General features: G+C 39.9%; 1 protein-coding gene across 27 annotated transcripts in view; it reads left to right on the plus strand.

Annotated features, from left to right (window-relative positions):
- Nucleotides 1-12,261, plus strand: part of GTDC1 (glycosyltransferase like domain containing 1) — a 502,335-nt gene that overhangs the window by 294,386 nt on the left and 195,688 nt on the right. The window lies entirely within an intron of this gene.

Consider the following 12,261-nt stretch of genomic DNA (forward strand, 5'->3'; position numbering starts at 1 on the left):
GAAAAGACCCTGATATTAGGAAAGATTGAAGGCAGGAGGAGAAGGGGACGACAGAGGATGAGCTGGTTGGATGGCAGCACTGACTCAATGGACATGAGTTTGAGTTAACTCTGGGAGTTGGTGATGGACAGGGAGGCCTGGCTTGCTGCAATCCATGGGGTCACAAAGAGTCAGACAGGACTGAGCAACTCAACTGAACTGAACTGATAACCAATCAATTTGCTTTTAAGTGGCAGCACACATGCACAATCTCTTTTATGTTTTATGTTTTTCTGGTTAAAGAGGGAAATTCAATGTCATGTTCACCTTGTATTTAAAAACACTTCGTAAGCGGTGTGGCTGCTTTAGGACCATTATTAGAAATTGACTCTAATTGCCTTTGTTCAGGTATTGCACAAAGGTGTAATTTTGGATGGATCTCCAGATGGAAATTAAACCATCTTAAGATACAGAAATTCACCTTGTCAAAAATTTCTTGAGAGAGAAATTGCTTTGCCATTGCAGAATGTTTTATTGGAAGACACTTGTTACGGTTTTTATTAAGTATTTTCAAGTCTTTAGATTCTTCAGCACCACTACCTCCCTCATGTTTTACTTATCCTGTTTTTTGTAGATTGTCAAAGCCAGGTCTGCTGGACGCCGTCCAGAAAAACTGTGATTCCCCAGAGGACTTGAACTTATAGACTTCACTCTTCTCATTACTCTGTGACCTAACAGACTGATTCAGCCCTTGAGGGAGAGAGTAAAGATTAAGATATGACCATTCATTCATTCAACTGTTGTGCAGTTACTATTCTGAATGTATCTTGTACTGTTCTTGGATATAGGCCTATAGTCACACACACACAAAAACCAAATTCTTTATCCCCAAGGAACTTCTATTTTTGTGTGATGGTTGGAGGTAAGAAAGGCTGATGATAAACAAGTAAGATATATGTAGGATTTTTGAGAGGCGCTATGGAAAAGAATGAAGTAGTTGGGGGGGGGGGGAGCGGCGCCAGTGATGCTGAAGTTTTGGTTTAAGGTTTGACTGGCCACCAGCATGAACTGGTAAGCCTCGGGATTCATCCAGCTTACAGACATGTTTTGTTCAGACTGCATACTCACTCAAAAATAAACCAAATCAGAAGTAGTTCCCAACATTTGGAAGCCTTGACATTTCACATACAAGTCCAAATTTCTGGCTTTTACTGAAAAATCAAAACATGAGGTGATGTTCCAGCACCAGCTACTTCCTTTAAAATAAAGCTAGTGTAAAATGTTGTTTTGTTGTGTCCGATTCTTTTGAGACCCCATCAGTTGTAGTCCACCAGGCTCCTCTGTCCATGAGATTTCCCAGGCAAGAATACTAGAATGGGCTACCATTTCCTTCACCAGGGGATCTTCCTGACCCAGGGACAGAACCCATGTCTCCTGCATTAGTAGGCGGATTCTTTACTACTGACCCTAGAATATATCTAAGGAGAGCAACTGTGATGCAGGAGTCAGGACTGCAAGGAGATCAGACTAGTCAATCCTAAAGGAAATATTCATTGGAAAGGCTGATGTTGAAGCTGAAGCTTTAACACTTTGGCCACCTGATGCAAAGAACTGATTCATTGAAATAGACCCTGATACTGGGAAAGATTAAAGGCATAGGAAAAGGGGACGACAGAGGATGAGATGGCTGGATGGCATCACTGAATTGATGGACATGAGTTTGAGTAAACTCTGGGAGTTGGTGATGGACAGGAAAGCCTGGTGTGCTGCAGTCCATGGGGTTGCAAAGAGTCAGACACAACTGGGTGACTGAACTGAACTGCACTTTCTTTATATTTGGTAAGGCTGAAATTTCAGATCTGACTCAAGATCTAGAGTAATTACAGACTTGTAGGGGGACCTTCTTTTTTAATTTTTTTAAAACGTTTTGTTTTGAAGTGTAGCTGATTAACAGACAATGTTGTGACAGTTTCAGGTAAACAGCAAAGGGACTCAGCTATACATATACATGTATCCATTCTTCCCCACTCTCCAACTCCCCCCATCCAGGTTGACACATAACATTCAGCAGGGCTCCATGTGGTATACCATAGGGACCTTCTTAATAGATCTTGCTCAAAGTGTAAAGGACAGTAGTGTGTTTAACACATTCCACTCTTGTACCTACTCAGCCATTTCGTTAGTGCTGCCCTTGGCCTTATGAGCATTTCCAGCAGATGTTCTAGTCCTTCTGCCTCATCACATTTCCTGCTTTGTTCCTGATTGCCTTGACTTCCTCACAAATCCTAAGATAAGAATAAGAGGGCTGGGACTTCCCTGGCAGGCCAGTGGTTAAGAGTTTGCCTTTCAGTGCAGGGAGTTTGGGTTCCATCCCTGGCTGGGAAGCTAAAATTCCATATGCCTCACGGCCAATAAAACAAAACATAAAACAGAATCTATATTGTAACAAATTTAATAAAGACTTTAAAAATGGTCCCCATCCAAAAAAAAAAAAATCTAAAAAAATAAAAGGGCCTCAAAAAACTGCATTTTGCTGAGTAAAATGCAAGATAAAAAATGAAAGCTAATCATCTTTTCCATTTTCCTCTTTTAATTCCTTTTTTAAAAAATTCCACTTGAGTCATCAATTGTAGAAGATAAAACAGTACAAATGTTGTATCTGTGTGCATGTGTGTTTGTGTGTCCATTTCAGGGAGGTGAATACTTGTCACCGCTTAAGTGGTGGTGTTTGACTTCAAAGGACAAAAAGTCATCCATTACCTGTATATTAACAGTGATGAAACTTAGCAACAATAAATATTTAGCCATGCACGAATCCTTCTTTACCTCATTTACAGACTGATTGGAAGGTTTTCACAGCTCATGGGACTGAAACTTGGCATCTACTCTGCTAGCCTAAGTTCATTTTTTATCTTCTTCTTCCTTTTCACAAGTTGTTTCTTAGTTACAGAACATCAAACATAAGTTGGATGTAGTTTCAAGCTTTTAGGGGGCCAATTTTGGATTTTAAAATCTTTTATTAAATAACAGCCTCCAGAGACGGATATTTATTATAAAACAATATCTTTAAAATTCATATTATTTTCAATCTGTTTGATCCGTGGATACCACGCTTGTCAACATTATGAACTAATGAAAGAATCTGATTTCAGAGGAAGCCAAGCAAGAAAGGGGGAGTGAATGGCATTATTAACATTGGGATGAGTGCTGGCATCCTGTCCCTGGGGGGGCGTCTCAGAACAGGGATTGGGGTATTGGTCCCAGAATGGCTGAGCTCAATGCAGTGCCTGTGGGCAGGAGTCAGGACTAGCAATCCAAAAAGGCTGTGTCAGCCCTATAGTCTAGGCCAGCGCACATCTCCAGAGATCTTCAGCCTTCTAGTTACACAAGGCAAAATCTCACAGCCAACTCCTTTTTGACCCTCCATCCACACCTCTTTAGCATTTCATGAGTAAGCTATGATTTATCTAAGAACATGAATGTTAGTAATACTTTATCCCTCTTAGGAGCTCTGCTGCTTATTAGCTGCATGACTTTGGTTTCACCTACTTAATGTCTCTGGGCTCCTGTTACTTATTCTGTAGCATGAGGGCAGACTCCGTGATCTGAGGTGCCTTCCAGCTCTGACATTCAGGGAGGCTGCAGAAGTCAGTGAGAAAACGAGATTCCTTTTGTAGTTTTCTGTTAATATTCTATTTACTAGGACGTAAGCAAAGAACCTCTTTTATGCTGAGGCTTCAGGTTATGGGGCTTCTTTCTCCATTTCTTCTAAGGACCTGAGCCTGGGCATGGAAATTTTGTTTCAGCATCATTTTTTTTTTTTTTTTTTTTTTGGTAGAGTAGCTCGAGTTCAGCTGTAGCTGAAGTGGTTTGTTTCTTTCTAGTTCCTTGATGCAAAATGAAATGGCCTTGATGTTGTTGCACATGCTGAAAGGCAGAAAGCTTATGAACCCTTCACCTAGCCTGGGCTCTGTGAGGTCCAGAAGAAACACTTCTGGTGAACTTGGCTTTTCATTTCTATGATGTGTGCTGTGCTGAAAAGAGGAGCCTGGGGTTGGAGGCAAAACCCTAGTTTGAAGTCTTGGCTCTACCACTCTGAACGTCAGAGTCTTCATTCTGAAAATGAAGATGGAAACACCACCAGGTTACAGTGTTGTTTTCTTTTCTGTCTATTTCATTTCTTTTTTAAGATAAGATCATGACCCACTAAGTTGATTTAATGACCCAGTCACTGATCTTGAAAACCCTGACATAGGTCATACTTGATCATTTTCTTTTTCCTTGGGTATACCAGAATTTCAACATGAAATGTGTCTGTGCAGCATGTCTGCATAACCAGGATCACCTCCCCTGTGTGTGAGCCCATGTTTTTACTCCTTTGAGATAAAGGAAAAAAATACAGACACAGAATTAGGAATGCTTTGGGCTGGGAGACTTAGGAGCTGTGTGGCTTCGAATGAGTTTCCTAATCTTTCTGTATCTCCATTTCCTCTTTTTTAAAACCTGGGATAATATCTATCTCAGAAGATTAAATAAAAGAATAAATAAAAGTCCTTAACAGGAAATACGGAAAAGGCAATGGCACCCCACTCCAGTACTCTTGCCTGGAAAATCCCATGGATGGAGGAGCCTGTTAGGCTGTAGTCCATGGGGTCTCTAAGAGTTGGACACGACTGAGCGACTTCCCTTTCACTTTTCACTTTCATGCATTGGAGAAGGAAACGGCAACCCACTCCAGTGTTCTTGCCTGGAGAATCCCAGGGACGGGGGAGCCTGGTAGGCTGCCGTCTATGGAGTCGCAGAGTCGGACATGACTGAAGTGACTTAGCAGCAGCGGCAGCAGCAACAGGAAATAAGCACAAATCAAGCACTCACTTAAATGGTGGCCATCATGAGCTACTTTGCCACCCAGCTTTTGCTCTTCCATTCAGGATGCTCCTTCCAGCCATTCTCAGCTTTGTGTGCTTGAGCTCGGTACCAGTACGGATCTCCTTGCTGGCCTTCTAGTTCTGCCACCAGACCCATTCATCTTGCGTAACAAGACCAGATTCGGTTCCCATAAACCACCGTGTTTCATGACCTCACACTCCTGGTTGTATCCTGTTACCATTTTCTGATTTCCATATAATTCCTGTAAATCCAGACTCTTGAACCTAATGTTTCCTACCCCTCTCAGTGATGTGAGCATGACCTTCATTCCTTCAATGAGGCCGCGGTCCTGAGAGTCTCCTAGGTGCTGGCGGGGCTCAAATTCTGAAGACTCAGCAGTGAACATGTGTCACTCATCCCTTTGGAGCTGTGAGGCCATAGGCAGTCAACAGGTAAACACTCAACAGGAGGTTGTAAAACAGTTGCCTCGGTGGTGAAGAATCCCCCTGCCAGTAGAGGAGAGGCAGGAGACACAGGTTGAATCCTTGGGTTGGGAAGATCCCCTGGAGGAGGAAATGGGAAGCCACTCTAGCATTCTTGCCTGAAAAATAAAATCCCACAGATAGGGGAGCCTAGTGGGCAAAACTCAGACATGACTGAGCATGCTCGCACGCACATAGGATGTAAAACTGTGTATAATTTTGAGTGATTATAACTGATACCAAAGAAGAGAACAACACGTCAGCATAAAATGTGACCCTCTTTCACCTACTTCAGATTTCTGCTCTAACTCCAATGATGTTGCATCGACATTTATGGCCACGCCCTCCACCCAGATTGTCCCTTGCTTTTGCCCTTCAGTAGTCATGTATGGATGTGAGAGCTGGACTATAAAGAAAGCTGAGTGCCGAAGAATTGATCCTTTTGTACTGTGGTGTTGAAGAAGATTCTTGAGTGTCCCTTGGACTGCAAGGAGATCCAGCCAGTCCATCCTAAAGGAAATCAGTCCTGGGTGTTCATTGGAAGGACTGATGCTGAAGCTAAAACTCCAAAACTATTGGCCACCTTGTGTGAAGAGCTGACTCATTGGAAAAGACCCTGATGTTGGGAAAGATTGAAGGCAGGAGGAGAAGGGGACGACAGAGGGTGAGATGGTTAGATGGCATCACCCACTCAATGGACATGAGTTTGGGTGGACTCTGGAAGTTGGTGATGGACAGGGAGGCCTGGCTTGCTGCGGTTCATGGGGTCTCGAAGAGTCAGACACGACTGAGCAACTGAACTGAACTGAACTGAACTTTGCCCTTCAGGGGCTGCCCATTCTTTACAGTTCTTTTCAGTCCTTCCCACTCTGTAAGGTGACCTCTTCAAATAACATTTTTTTTCTGAACTAGTTTATCCTGCTTTGTGTTACTAGCTCTCTTTTTATGTATATTTTTTGATCTCATTAACTAGATTATGAGCAGAAACAATGTGTTCTGTTTTGCAACTCTATGGTCCTATTAAGATATCTCTTACATGGTGATGATCAGGAAGGTGTAAAGTTATTGGAAAGAGTATGAGGAAATGGGTGTTTCCATACTTGGTTGTTAAGTTATTGTTACAACTGTAAGGTGACTGGGCACTTTTTGTCAAAATGTATAATATGTATGCTCTATCTCCTTTATAGTTATCTTTTCTAAAGAAATACTATCATAACATCAAGATGAATATACAAGGATGATTATATACTACAATACTATAAAATACTTTTATAAAAATAGTATAAAATACTATTACAATACTATAAAACACTACAAAATTTTTTATAGTATTTTATAAACAAGCTAAATGCATTAGTATAGATTATGTTAATATATCCAGTAGAATAAATATGCAGTTGTTAAAAAAGAATGAATAGGTTCATATTTACTCATCAGAAAGATGCTTTTGATATATTATTATATATTTTTTTTAATCTGAAGGACAATTTTGAAACAATGAAACAAAATAAATTGTGTGTATGTGTAGGGGTTGTGCACTGATTAAAAGGAAAATGAACCAATTTCACTAGTACAGCTGACTGCTGACCAAAAATGAGATATGTCTATTTTGAGAAACATTAATAGATTTCTATAAAAGTTAAGTAAACTGTTAAGCCTCAGTTACTATCATTTAAAACAAGAATGAAGAAAAATTGAATTAAAAATATTAACTGCCATTCTTGTCTCAAATTTGAAGTTATGCTTTCTTTTTTTTTTAATTTTAAAATCATTAATTCTTATTCTATCATCATTACTAACTTTTAAAGCATTGAATCATAAAGGCTTGCTCTCTCAACTGTTTTAGTACTCTTCACATCATTCCCACTAGGTAGATACTCTGCCAACATTTGCTCCATATACTAGCAGAGAACTCATTACCTATGAAAGTGGCTGATTTATTTCTGGACAACTCTATTAGAATTTATTTTTCCCTGAAACCAAAATCTCTCTTCTTATAGCTTCATCATTGTTCTGTTTCCCTTTGGGGACAAATAGAACATTTTTCTCTCAACAGCCTATCTAAAACTTGAAGATGGTTGTTCTTGTTCTAATAATTTACCTTGTCCCCTACATATAGTTAATGTTTAAAAGATCTCTTAGTAGCTTTGTCTTGTCGTCAGAGAAAAAAATAAATGACAGTGAAATTAGTCAGTACCAATGTTTATTACAACTTAATTCCAAATCTAGAAGTTATTGGTAGTGTTGGATAAGACAATATATACATTTGTGGTTCTCTGTAAACATTACAAAATTTTGGGTTTCTAGAAGAGAGAATTTTTTTATACTTATGCCTTCCTTCTCTCCCACATTCACATTACCCATGATATAGTTAAGTATATTATGTGCCCACTCAACATTCAGAAAACAAAGATCATCACATCTGGTCCCATCACTTCATGGGAAATAGATGGGGAAACAGTAGAAACAGTGTCAGACTTTATTTTGGGGGGCTCCAAAATCACTGCAGATGGTGATTGCAGCCATGAAATTAAAAGACGCTTACTCCTTGGAAGAAAAGTTATGACCAACCTAGATAGTATTCAAAAGCAGAGACATCACTTTGCTGACTAAGGTCCGTCTCATCAAGGCTATATGGTTTTTCCTGGGGTCATGTATGGATGCGAGAATTGGACTGTGAAGAAGGCTGAGTGCCAAAGAATTGATGCTTTTGAACTGTGGTGTTGGAGAAGACTCTTGAGAGATCCTTGGACTGCAAGGAGATCCAACCAGTCCATTCTGAAGGAGATCAACCCTGGAAGGAATGATGCTAAAGCTGAAGCTCCAGTACTTTGGCCACCTCATGCGAAGAGTTGACTCATTGGAAAAGACTCGGATGCTGGGAGGGATTGGGGGCAGGAGGAGAAGGGGACGATAGAGGATGAGATAGCTGGATGGTATCACGGACTCGATGGACGTGAGTCTGAGTGAACTCCGGGAGATGGTGATGGACAGGGAGGCCTGGCGTGCTGCGATTCATGGGGTTGCAAAGAGTCAGACACGACTGAACTGAACTGAACTGTCCTGGAAAAAGGTCAGTTTTCATTCCAATCCCAAAAAAAGGCAATGCCAAAGAATGCTCAAACTACCACACAAATGCACTTATCTCACACGCTAGTAAAGTAATGCTCAAAATTCTTCAAGCCAGGCTTCAACAATACATGATCCGTGAACTTCCAGATGTTCAGGCTGGTTTTAGAAAAGGCAAAGGAACCAGAGATCAAATTGCCAACATCCGTTAGATTATCGAAAAGCAAGAGAGTTCCAAAAAAACTTCTGCTTCTGCTTTATTGAATATGCCAAAGCCTTTCACTATGTGGATCACAACAAACTGTGGAAAATTCTTAGAGATGGGAACACCGGACCACCTGACCTGCCTCTTGAGAAACCTGTATGCAGATCAGGAAGGAACAGTTAGAACTGGACATGGAACAACACTGGTTCCAAATCAGGAAAGGAGTACATCAGGGCTGTATATTATCACTCTGCTTATTTAACTTGTATGCAGAGTACATTATGAGAAACACTGGGCTGGATGAAGCACAGGTGGGAATCAAGATTGCCAGGAGAAATATCAGTAACCTCAGAAATGCAGATGACACCACCCTTATGGCGAAAAGCAAAGAACTAAAGAGCCTCTAATGAAAGTGAAAGAGGAAAGTGAAAAAGTTGGCTTAAAATTCAACATTCAAAAGACTAAGATCATGGCATCTGGTCTCACCACTTCATGGCATATAGATGGGGAGAGAGTGGAAACAGTGACAGACTTTATTTTTTTGGTCTCCAAAGTAACTGCAAACGGTGACTGCAGCCATGAAATTAAAAGATGTTTGCTCCTTGGAAGGAAAGTTATGACCAACCTAGACTGCATATTAAAAAGCAGAGACATTACTTTGCTAACAAAGGTCCATCTAGTTAAGGCTATGGTTTTTCCAGTAGTCATGTATGGATATAAGAGTTGGACTGTGAAGAAAGCTGAGCACTGAAGAATTGATGCTTTTGAACTATGGTGTTGGAGAAGACTCTTGAGAGATCCTTGGACTGCAAGGAGATCCAACCAGTCCATCCTTAAGGAAATCAGTCCTGAATATTCATTGGAAGGACTGATGCTGAAGCTGAAATTCCAGTACTTTGGCCACCTGATGGGAAGAACTGACTCATTGGAAAAGACCCTGATGCTGGGAAAGATTGAAGGTGGAAGGAGAAAGGGACGACAGAGGATCAGATTGTTGGATAGCATCACCAACTCAATGGACATGAGTTTGAATATACTCCTGGAGTTGGTGATGGACAGGGAGGCCTGTTGTGCTGCAGTCCATGGGGTCACAAAGAGTTGGACATGAATGAGCAACTGGACTGAACTGTCCTTATTAAATAGATGGCTTAATTAATTATATTCACCAATGTATACAACAGATTTTTCTTGATATACTAAATGCAAGATTTGGCTTAGGTATTTCAAATCTGAGGAATATTGATCTCTGATATTTTGCCATGAGACATTATTAGGCTTCTGATATTCTGTGTGATTCACTTCTGGATGAGAACTTCACACTATTACTTTAGCTATTACAGAAGAGCCTTTGGACAAGGAATTGTTAATAAATAGATTTTTATACACTATGTCTGTTAATCCTAGAAAGTGAAGCTTAAAAGCTCAGAGAATTTCTATTGAGTATCTTTTCAATAAATGTTTTTATATTAATACTGTTTGGATTTAACGCACTGAAGGTTAATGTCCTTATAGTAGATGGTACTCATTATTCTGTTTGTTATATATATATATATATTTACCTCTTACTTACATATTTTTTGTGGTCATTGCATCTTATTGATAATAATGAAAATAAAATGTATTACTTGAAAGGATAATTCTCCCTACTCATGCATCAGCATCTTCAATTTTTATTCTGTTTTTTAACTATTTACCACAATATTGACAGGCATTTGATTGCATGGCCTAGTTCTAATTATAGATATAGACTACTTCACGTGGAGCTAGATATTTCTAAGAGACTAAATAAAAGATGTAATGCTGTGAACAAAGGAAACAGCAGCATGTTTTTACTGTAAATTGACTGTTGTCATAAACAATAATTATCAACACAGTGTTGGTATCATGATACTGTTTTGGCCCTCATCATTCAAACTATTTCTCTTTATATTTTACTGTGATTTTTTTGAGCAGGGTGGGGGAACCCAACAGCTGTCAATCTAATCATTATATTCAGTCTACATTACCAAGCAAAATATATTTACAGCTAGATCTACACTGTTTTTACAAGTTTATTAAAAACATGTGTTGCCCAGTGCCAGGAATAGCTACAGAAAATGCTAACACCAGTAGGCAAACTGTCTCTTCACTTTCTTCCGAAGATATAGCTGCCCCATCACTTTAACTATGAGTTGAAAAGTAGATGTTGCATTGTAAAAATGTATATTGCAAATAAGAATCTGGTGTGTGTGTGTGTGTGTATGTGTGTGTGTGTGTGTGTGTAGTGGGGAGGGGTGCACTGATGGAGGCAGTGAACAAGGGGAACCAGAAAATCTGGTGTGTGTGTGTGTGTGTGTGTGTGTGTGTGTGTGTGTGAGAGGGGTGCGCTGATGGAGGCAGTGAACAAGGGGAACCAGAAAATCTGGTGTGTGTGTGTGTGTGTGTGTGTGTGTGTGTGTGTGTGTGTAGTGGGGAGGGGTGCGCTGATGGAGGCAGTGAACAAGGGGAACCAGAACCATGACACTTCCTTGTACCATTGATCTGAGATCACAGGCCAACCACTAATAAAATCAAGTTGAATCATGGGGCTTTTGGCACCTCAGTTTATTTTAAAGAAGCATGTCATTACAGTGATATATTTTAAGCTGCATATATTCTCTTTGTAGAATGTTAATACTTTTCCGTAACTCATTGGAGTACTTTATTCTACAATTCTTGGGTTACTGACCCTCCCCACAAGTCCACCACTCTTGAAAAGTCTGGAGACATCACAGGACTCTTTCTACCTTGTTTACCACTGGACCTAGCATAGAGGAAGAACTCAAGAGACACTTAAGTGACCGAACATTTGAAAGAAAGGAAAGACAAAAGAAGGCCCGCTTTCTCCATTTGGCATTAATCCTCCCGAGCTACTCCGTCCCACGTTGTTCCTTCCCTTCTCTGAATTCCTATAGCCCATATGTATTAATCACTCAGTTCATCACTTGGCTATATAATGTATTGTGTTACTCCCGAGTTGTTTGAGGTATGCACACCTAGCTCCACGTTAGTTTATTGACTCCCCAGGGCCTTTGTATTATTTCTTTTCAGCAACTAATCTTGGGAGGCATCCACTGGGCATTTAGTACATACTTTGTGTCTTCACTGTGTTAAAATAGATTTCAAACTAATGTGAGAAATAGCATCCTATCATCTGGTTGAAACATCCACTTATTTCATTCTTCAAAGACTCAGTGAACTTCCCAAGAATTAATCCAATGGCATAGAATGATTTGGTATTTCCCTTAATAGTGAAGAAAGAACTTACCACAAGTTACAATTGCTTTGTGCTGTTGAGTGATGGATGATAGATTGGTTTTTCCATCTCTTGATGCCATATCAGGTAAAGTTCAAGAATGAGAAATATATTTTCAAAATGAAAAGCACATGTCAATTTCCTTGTAATGGTCTCTTTCTAATAATAGCAATAAACACTGAAAGGGTACTACCATAAAATGTTACTAAATAGCAACAAATACCCACTTGTATGGGTTGCTGTTATTATTAATTTACAAAGCATGTACTGGTCTAACTGCTTGTTTTCCCATCTGATTATGTATATTCATTTAGGCCAATATTGAGATAATATAGTGTTATCTGCAGAAGGAATCCTGACATGTCTTGTCATTAAAATCCTCT

Source organism: Ovis canadensis, chromosome 2 (genome assembly GCF_042477335.2).
Source record: "Ovis canadensis isolate MfBH-ARS-UI-01 breed Bighorn chromosome 2, ARS-UI_OviCan_v2, whole genome shotgun sequence".
In the NCBI taxonomy this organism is placed as follows: Eukaryota; Metazoa; Chordata; class Mammalia; order Artiodactyla; family Bovidae; genus Ovis; species Ovis canadensis.